Source organism: Rhinopithecus bieti, unplaced genomic scaffold, assembly GCF_001698545.2.
Source record: "Rhinopithecus bieti isolate Rb0 unplaced genomic scaffold, ASM169854v2 scaffold_29388, whole genome shotgun sequence".
Lineage (NCBI taxonomy): Eukaryota > Metazoa > Chordata > Mammalia > Primates > Cercopithecidae > Rhinopithecus > Rhinopithecus bieti.
In genome coordinates this window covers 797407-805834 of record NW_016813389.1, presented here as the reverse complement: position 1 = coordinate 805834, position 8428 = coordinate 797407, and the positions used below count along the sequence as shown (strand labels likewise).

At 50.6% G+C, this 8428-nt stretch overlaps 1 protein-coding gene across 4 annotated transcripts in view; it reads left to right on the top strand.

Moving 5' to 3' along the window:
• Window positions 1-2780: 2780 nt before the first annotated feature.
• The window catches only part of ZER1 (zyg-11 related cell cycle regulator), a 45685-nt gene continuing 40037 nt past the window's right edge, over window positions 2781-8428 (top strand). The window contains exon 1 of one of the 4 annotated variants that reach the window (XM_017848314.1): window positions 2781-2864. The gene's annotated coding sequence lies outside the window, so the exon portion shown is untranslated. Of the gene's footprint in view, window positions 2865-3270; window positions 3635-8428 lie in introns of those variants that run through there. The other 3 variants (XM_017848315.1, XM_017848313.1, XM_017848312.1) reach the window with 3 other exon arrangements.

The following is an 8428-nucleotide window of genomic DNA, read 5'->3' as shown; positions in this document are numbered from 1 at the left end:
TTTTTTTTTTTTTTTTTTTTTTTTTTTGTATTTTTGGTAGAGACAGGGTTTCACTGTGTTGTCCGTCTGAGGTATTGTCCACCTCAGCCTCCCAAAGTGCTGGGATTACAGGCTTGAGCCACCGTGCTCAGCCCCTTCCTTCCTTCCTTTCCTTCTTTCTTTTTCTTTCTTTTTTTCTTCCTTCCTTCCTTTCCCTTTCTCTTTCTCTCTCTCTCTCTCTCTCTCTCTTTCTTTCTTTCTTTCTTTCTTTCTTTCTTTCTCTCTCTCTCTCTCTCCTTTTCTTTCTCTCCCTCTTTCTCTCTCTCTCTTTCCTTCCTTCCTTCCTTCTTTCTTTTCTTTTTTTTTTTGAGACACGAGTCTTGCTCTGTCACCCAGTCTGGCCTCAGCCTCCCAAGTAGCTGGGACTACAGGCAGATGCCACTACACCTGGCTAACTTTTTTTTTCTTTTTCTTTTTTTTTTTTTTTTTTGTATTTTTAGTAAAGACAGGGTTTCACTGTGTTGTCCATCTCAGGTGTTGTCCACCTCAGCCTCCCAAAGTGCTGAGATTTCAGGCACGAGCCACCACGCCCTGCCTAGACGCTCTTTTCTTGAGGAACCCTTTCTTGACAGGTGCCCCCCTCCATTCCAAGAGCTAAGTTTGTGGATTTTTTTTCTTGCATAGTACCTTTTAATCTTTGACCACCTACAGCTATGTTCGTACAGTCTTGAATCCTTAAAAAAGCTGTTGGGCTTGGTGCAGTGACTCACAACCTATATTCTCAGCAGACGGGGTTGTCGAGGCTGAGGCTTAAGCCCAAGAGTTGGAGATCAACCTGGGCAACGTAGGGAGACCCCATTTCTACAAAAAATACAAAAATTAGCTGGGCATGGTGGTGCACACCTGTAGTCCCAGCTACTCGGAAGGCTGAGGTTGGAGGATTGCTTGAGCCCAGGAGATGGAGGTACAGTTTTATGCTCCTTAAGATAGATATAATCAGAGAGACAGTAACGATTGTTGATGAGGATGTGGCTATATGGGAACTCTCATATTAATACATCGCTTGGGCCGGGCGTGGTGGCTCACGTCTGTTATCAGCACTTTGGGAGGCCAAGGCGGGCAGATCACAAAGTCAGGAGTTTGAGACCAGCCTGGCCAACATGGTGAAACCCCATCTCTACTAAAAATACAAAAGTTAACTGGGCGTAGTGGTGCACGCCTGTAATCCCAGCTACTTGGGAGACTGAGGCAGGAGAATCTCTTGAACCTGGGAGGCAGAGTTTGCAGTGAGCCAAGATTGTGCCATTGCACTCCAGTCTGGGCAACAAGAGTAAAACTCCGTTTCACAAAGAAAAAAAAAAAAAAAAAAGCCCGGTTTGGTGGCTCACGCCTGTAATCCCAGCAGTTTGGGAGGCCAAGGTGGCCTGATTGCCTGAGCTCAGGAGTTCGAGACTAGCCTGGGCAACATGGTGAAACCCCATCTCTACTAAAATTAAAGAAAATAATAATAATAATAAGCCGGGTGTGGCAGCATGTGCCTGTAGTCCCAGCCACTCTGGAGGCTGAGGCAGGACAATTGTTTGAACTCGGGGCGGGTGGAGGTTGCAGTGAGTGGAGATCAAGCCACTGCACTCCAGCCTGGGCAACACTGCGAGACTCTGTCTCAAACAACAACAAAAAAAGAAAGAAAACAGAAAACAAATAGGAAATTTGAAACAAATAGCAGGCCGGGCACTGTGGCTCACGCCCATAATCCCAGCACTTTGGGAGGCCAAGGTGGGCAGATCACAAGGTCAGGAGATTGAGACCATCCTGGCTAACACGGTGAAACCCTGTCTCTACTAAAAATACAAAAAATTAGCCAGGCGCCTTGGCGGGTGGGCATCTGTAGTCCCAGCTACTCCGGAGGCTGAGGCAGGAGAATGGCTGAACCCAGGAGGCGGAGCTTGCAGTGAGCCGAGACTGAGCCACTGCACTCAAGCCTGGGCGACAGAGAGAGTCTCCGTCTCAAAAAAAAAAAGAAACAAATAGCAAAATGGACTTAGAGTCAACCAGGAAAATAATCACAGTGAATGTAAAGGTCTAAACACTTCAGGTAAAAGGCAGTGTTTCTCACATTGGATAGAAAAGCAAGCCCCGGGCTGGTGCCTGTAATCCCAGCATTTTGGGAGGCTGAGGTGGGCGGATCACCTGAGGCCAAGAGTTTGCGACCAGCCTGCCCAACATGGCGAAACCCTGTCTCTACTAAAAATACGAAAATTAGCCGGTCGTGATAGCAGGCGCCTGTAATCCCAGCTACTTGAAGGCCGAGGCAGGAGAACTGCTTGAACCCGACGAGTTTGCAGTGAGCTGAGGGCCATCGCCCTCCAGCCTGGGCAACAGGAGGAAAACTCCGTTTCTCAAAAAAAATAAAAAAGAAAAAAGAAAAAGAAAAAAAATAAATCCAGAGAAGAAATGATGGTGTTTTGAGATGGAGTCTCCCTCTGTCGCCCAGGCTGGAGTGTAGTGGTGCGATCTCAGCTTATTGCAACCTCTGCCTCCTGGGTTAAAACGATTCTGCTGCTTCAGTCTCGTGAGTAGCTGGGATTACAGGCGCGCACCACCACGCTCGGCTAAACTTTTGTATTTTTAGTAGAGACGGCGTTTCACCATGTTGGCCAGGCTGGTCTCCAACTCCTGACCTCGGGTGATCCGCGTGCCTCGTCCTCCCAAAGTGCTGGGATTACAGGCGTGAGCCACTGCGCTCGGCCAGAAGGGACTGGTTTGAGAGGATCCTCAGGATTTGGAGACTGGACAAGGGGCCCAGGGAAATGCAGGGGCCGACGTCGCCTCCCAATTTCCCATCTGGAAGCTCGGTTGCCTGGTGGCTCATGCCCTAGATGGAGGTTAGGAGCATGTTTTGGGGGACGGTGATGACTGCGGGTGGACACGCGAGTGGACGTTCACCCGTGGAGAACACAAGACATGTTCAGTAGGGCGCTGGATGGAGGGAGCTGGCGCCCAGAGTCAGTCCTGCCCTTCAGCAGTGTTGGGCTCAGATGAACCGCAGCTCCCGGGCGGGCACTGATCCCGGGGTCCCACGAACGGGCCCCGCGGAGGCCAGGGAGAGCCTTGAATGACGCGTTCTCTCAGGTGGCCTGGGGACGTACCCCGCGGCCTCCTCCCCCGGCCTAATGTGCCGGGCCCGGGAAAGGAGCCGCCCGCCGGTCCCCGGAACCTTCTGCCGTCGCCGCCCGCGTTAGCCGCGGGACTAGTCGGGGGAACCCGTTCGCTGTTGCTAAGGGGAGGCCCCGGAAGTGACGCGCCCCGGGTTTGTTGACAGCGGAGGCGGCGGCGGCTGCAGCCTCCGAGCCGTAGGAGCCGGATCGGGGGAGGGGCCGGGCCCGGGAGCCTCAGCCCCGCCGGCAGCCCTGAGGGCAAGGTAACCGCCACGGGGTCCCCGTCGCGACCCCCTTCCTCCCGGAGCTCCCGTCCCCGGGATCCCAAGCTCCGCCCCGCCGACCCCCGTCTCCCCTGGACCCCGGGTCTGGCCTGACGAGATCCCCAACCTCCTGAGGTGCTCTGGCCCCGGATTCTCCTGGGCTGCTTTCTCCGCTCCTCCTCGCCTGCGAAGCATCACGTCCGCTTCCCGACGCTGAGGGCAGCCCCATCCAGGGTAGGTCCCGTACCCCGGGCCAAGGGATGTACCTGCGTCCTCCTCCTTCGTCTCCTGCCTACGGGGCCTAAGCATCGCCGCTGCAACCACTCTCTGAGGTCCATCTTGGCCAGTGGTGGGAGGGCTCCTTTCTGTATCCCTGCCGCCAGGTCTGAGAATCGTGTCTTTAAAACTGAGCTCCCTCCAGAAAGAAAATGACGCTCTGTCATTTGCCCCTACAAGATGGGGGATCGGTGTAGGCTGAAAGGGCCACCCTCTGCCCCTCCTACCTGTTGGATGAGCTTAAGTTCCCCCAGAGAAGTGCTTAGAAGCTCAGGGACGACTTGGATTCTGGATCAGCTCCCAAAAGGGATGACACAAAGTACAGGGAAATCCAACAGGGTGAGGTTGCAACCGGAGGGCCAAGGGAGCCGGCCCGACAGGTGAGTTGATAGTGAAACTGACTGTGCTGGCCACTATGGCTCTGTGGGTGGAACTTGTCTTGGCTGCTCTTTGACCGAAAGAGCCCCAGATTTCCAGTCTTTGCCTGTGTTTGTCAGTCCATTCGTTTTGTTTTGTTTTTCTTTTCTTCCTTTTTTTTTTTTTTAAATAGAGGTGGGGTATCACTATGTTATCCAAGCTGGTCTCGAACTCCTGGGCTTGAGTGATCCGCCCCCTCCAGCCTCCAAAAGTGCTGGCAATACAGGCATGAGCCACCGCGCCCGGCTAGTGCATTTGATTTTTAAGGGGAGGGGAATATCTGATGTCTTGGGAAAATCCTCCCATATATGATCTTTCACAGAATGTTTCTCTTCAGGCTTCAAACTGGTTAGGATGAGCATGAAAGCGTAGCTTTGAAAAGGGTCACAGGAGGCTATACTTAGAGCAGAAAGTGGTGGCCAGGGGTGAAGGGCCTCGCTACTTTGGTTCATTTGTTCATTCGGCAAACAATAAACATGATATATAAGGTGGTAATAAGTGCTTTGGAGAAAAATAAAGAAGGAAGGACCATGGGAAGGGAGTTGGGAGTTGTCTTTTTATAGAGGGTGTTCAGGGAAGGTCTCTAGTAAGGTGACCTTTGAGCAGAGATAAGTGAGGGAGCAAGCCAGGTAGCTCTCTTGTGGCAGAGCATTCCACAGCAAATGCAAAGGTCCTGTGGTCATATGGCTGGTGAGTTGAAGAAACATCACGAGGGCCAGGCACAGTGGCTCACGCTTGTAATCTCAGCACTTTGGGAGGCTGAGGCAGCTGGATCACCTGAGGTCAGGAGTTCAAGACCAGCCTGGCCAACATGGTGAAACCCCATCTCTACTAAAAGTACCAAAAAAATTTAGCTGGCCATGGTGGCTCATGTCTGTAATCCCAGCTACTCAGGAGGCTGAGGCAGGAGAATCGCTTGAACCCGGGAGGTGGAGGTTGCAGGGAGCCGAGATTGTGCTGTTGCACTCCAGCCTGGGTGACAAGAGCAAGACTCTGTCTTAAAAAAAAGAAAGAAACAGCGGGACGATGGGGGACTGGAGCAGGTTGAAGAAGGGGAAGAGTGGTTGGCAAGAAAGTCAGAGAACAGTGGGGACCAGATAATGGTGGGGAAGACATCAGGGGCTGCCCTTGTGATACAGGGCCACAGAGTGTCTAATGGGGACACCCTTTCAGAATTGTACTTGTTGAAGTGTCTGATGGTTGGAGAAAATACAGATTTGTTTTAGATGACAAATGGCCATTGTGCTTGGGGCTTCGGTTGTAAGTACCCTTCTTCCATCTTTATAATGACCATTGATGGAATAAATACGAAGAATCATGGTCACAGAGAACTGTGATTAAATCAAGTTAAGTTATGCCGCCGCTTCCTGGTTGTGAGAATGTGGGCATGGGAGCTTTTTCCACCTCAATCTTCTCTTCTGGAAAATATGGCAGGCTGGGTGTGGTGGCTCACACCTGTAATCCCAGCACTTTGGGAGGCAGGTGGATCACCTGAGATCAGGAGTTCGAGACCAGCCTGGCCAACATGGTGAAACCCCATCTCTACTAAAAATACAAAAATTAGCTGGGTGTGGTGACACATAACTGTAATCCCAGCTACTGGAGAGTCTGAGGCAGGAGAATCGCTTGAACTTGGGAGGCAGAGGTTGAACTGAGCTGAGATCACACCACTGCAGCACTCCAGCCTGGGCGACAAGAGTGAAACTCCATCTCAAAAGAAAGAAAGAAAAGAAAAGAAAAGAAATTAGGGCTGTTGGATTAAATAAAATCATGGACTGAAGTGCTTAATGCAATATTTCACACAAAGTGCTCAATAGCGGTCACGCTGATGATGATGTGATGATGAGAAATGTGGGCATGTATGTCTGCCTCAGAGCCGTTCGTTTTAGCACTAGCTGGTGGTGTCACCAGCTCTAGCTGCCTCCATCAGTTAGTAGGATTTGAAGAAATATTGGGGAAGGCAAGATAGAAACTTGTTGACACCCCTCAGAGGTAACAGTGGGTTAATATTCTGCAGGGAGGAGGTTTGCTTGGTCCTGGCTTTTTTGACAGCAGCAGAAGGTGATGGGGACTTTTAAAAAAGAGCCCAGCACTTCCAGCAATTTGGGAGGCCAAGGCGGGAGGATCACTTGAGGCCAGGAGTTTGAGACCAGTCTGGAGAACATAGGGAAACCCTATCTCTAAAAAAAAAAGAAAAAAAAAATTAAAAAAGAGCCCAGCAAATTTCCATTCTTGCATTCTACCATATAAAATAGCAAAATGAGGGTGTTGAAAGGAATGTGACTTGGAGACAGGTGGGGAGGGGCAGTGTATGCTGGGCCTAGATATGTGGTTGGAGTGTGCGTGTCTGATCTATGGGTAGAGGCTGTTGATCCTGAAGTGCCCGGCAGAGGCTAAGTAATTATCCAGCCTGCCTTATAGGAAGCAGAACCACAGTTGATCTCCCTCCTTACACCCCGAGCCCGGACTGTATCCTCAGGCCTGGGACACAGGCTGAGCAGGGCAACTGGGCCAGAGGGTTTGAAAATGAAAGGTCGGAGCACTTAGGAGCTGAGAGCCAGCATATTAGGGTAGGCTGTTGTGGGTAGAGCCCCAGGCTGGTGACCTGGGGACCTGGTTCAAGCCCGGCTCTGCTGCTGGCTTGCTGTGTGAGTTAGGCAGGTTCCATCCCCTCTCTGGGCCTTAGTTTTCCTATCTGTACATTTAGAATAATGGCCTTTCCTTGCCTCCGACTAACTCTGAAGGCTGTTGGGAGGATGAAATGAGACATAGGTTGTGAAAGAATTAGGTGTGCTCTGAAGCTGTCTGCAAAGGTGTTATCATTAGTACCGCTAGGATTCTGCAGACACGTTTGGGGAGTCCACTAGCTGGAAGACTGCTCTCGGCACTGTGGTTTTTTTGCTTGGCTTCAGTAACTCACCTGTTCTGGACTCCTGAGAGGTGAGTGCAGAGACCCCTGTCTGGTTATCTATTTGTGGACCACTGTCTTATATCTGGCGCAATCGCTGAAACTGATTTTCCAGCTTCGGAGATGCAGAAGAGTCTCTCGAAGCATTATTCTCAGGAACATCACTCTTCATAATTATTGGTCACCACCTTCCTGCCAACCTTTCGTGGCATCTCCTCAGCAACCCTGTTCACAACATACGCTACACAGCGTGTGCCACTCGCAGCATGCTGACAGGTAAGGACCTTGATAAATATTGAGGCTGGAAAACATTGGCTGGGGACCTTGTGGAGCTGAGGCTCTGTCACCGGCATTGAGCCACTCACATACTCTGTAATGGAGATCCCTGGAATCCACACAGGGACTCTGCCCTCAGGAAGCTTTCAATGCTGTGGCCAGAAAATGACATATGCCCACGGAGTGGTTACCAGCAGTACTGGATCATGTGAGCTCAGTGCCTAAGTTGTAAGGAAGTGGTGGAGGCTCATGGAACAGAAGGGAAAGCTGAGGTTGGAGAAAGATCCCTCCCCCATGGCATAATGGCAAGGAGCTTGAACTTTAGGGTCAGGTATTTACTGGAGGACCTTGTGAAACTCATTGCGCATCTTTGAACCCTTGTCTTCTTATCTGGGAAACAAAATGATAATATGTACCTCATAAGTTATCTGTGGCAGCCGGGTGTGGTGGCTCACACCTGTAGTCCCATCTCTTTGGGAGGCCGAGGTGGGTGGATTGCTTGAGACCAGGAGTTTGAGACAAGCCTGGGCAACATGGTGAGACCTCATTTCTACAAAAAATGAAAATAAAAAAATTAGCCAGGTCTGTTGGTATACACCTGTAGTGACAGCTATTCCAGAGGCTGAGGTGTGAGATTGCTTGAACGCGAGAGGTGGAGTTTGCAGCGAGCTGAGATCATACCACTGCACTCCAGCCTGGGTGACAGAGTGAGACCCTGTCTTAAAAGAAAAATAAATAAATAAGCCGACCGCGGTGGCTCACACCTGTAATCCCAGCACTATGGGAGGCCGAGGCAGGTGGATCACCTGAGGTCAGGAGTTTGAGACCAGCCTGGCCAACATGGCAAAACCCCGTCTCTACTAAAAATACAAAAATTAGCCGGGCATGATGGCGGGCACCTGTAATCCCAGCTACTTGGTAGGCTGAGGCAGGAACAGGAGAATTGCTTGAACCCTGGAGGCAGAGGCTGCAGTGAGCTGAGATCGCGCCGTTGCACTCCAGCTTGGGCAACAAAAGCAAAACTCTCTCAAAATTAAAATAAAATAAATATAAATAAATGAATAAAAAGTAAGTAAGTTATCTGTGGCTTTGATGTGAACACGGATGGAAAGCTGGACATACTGGGCCTGTTTTTTTTTTTTTTTTTTTTT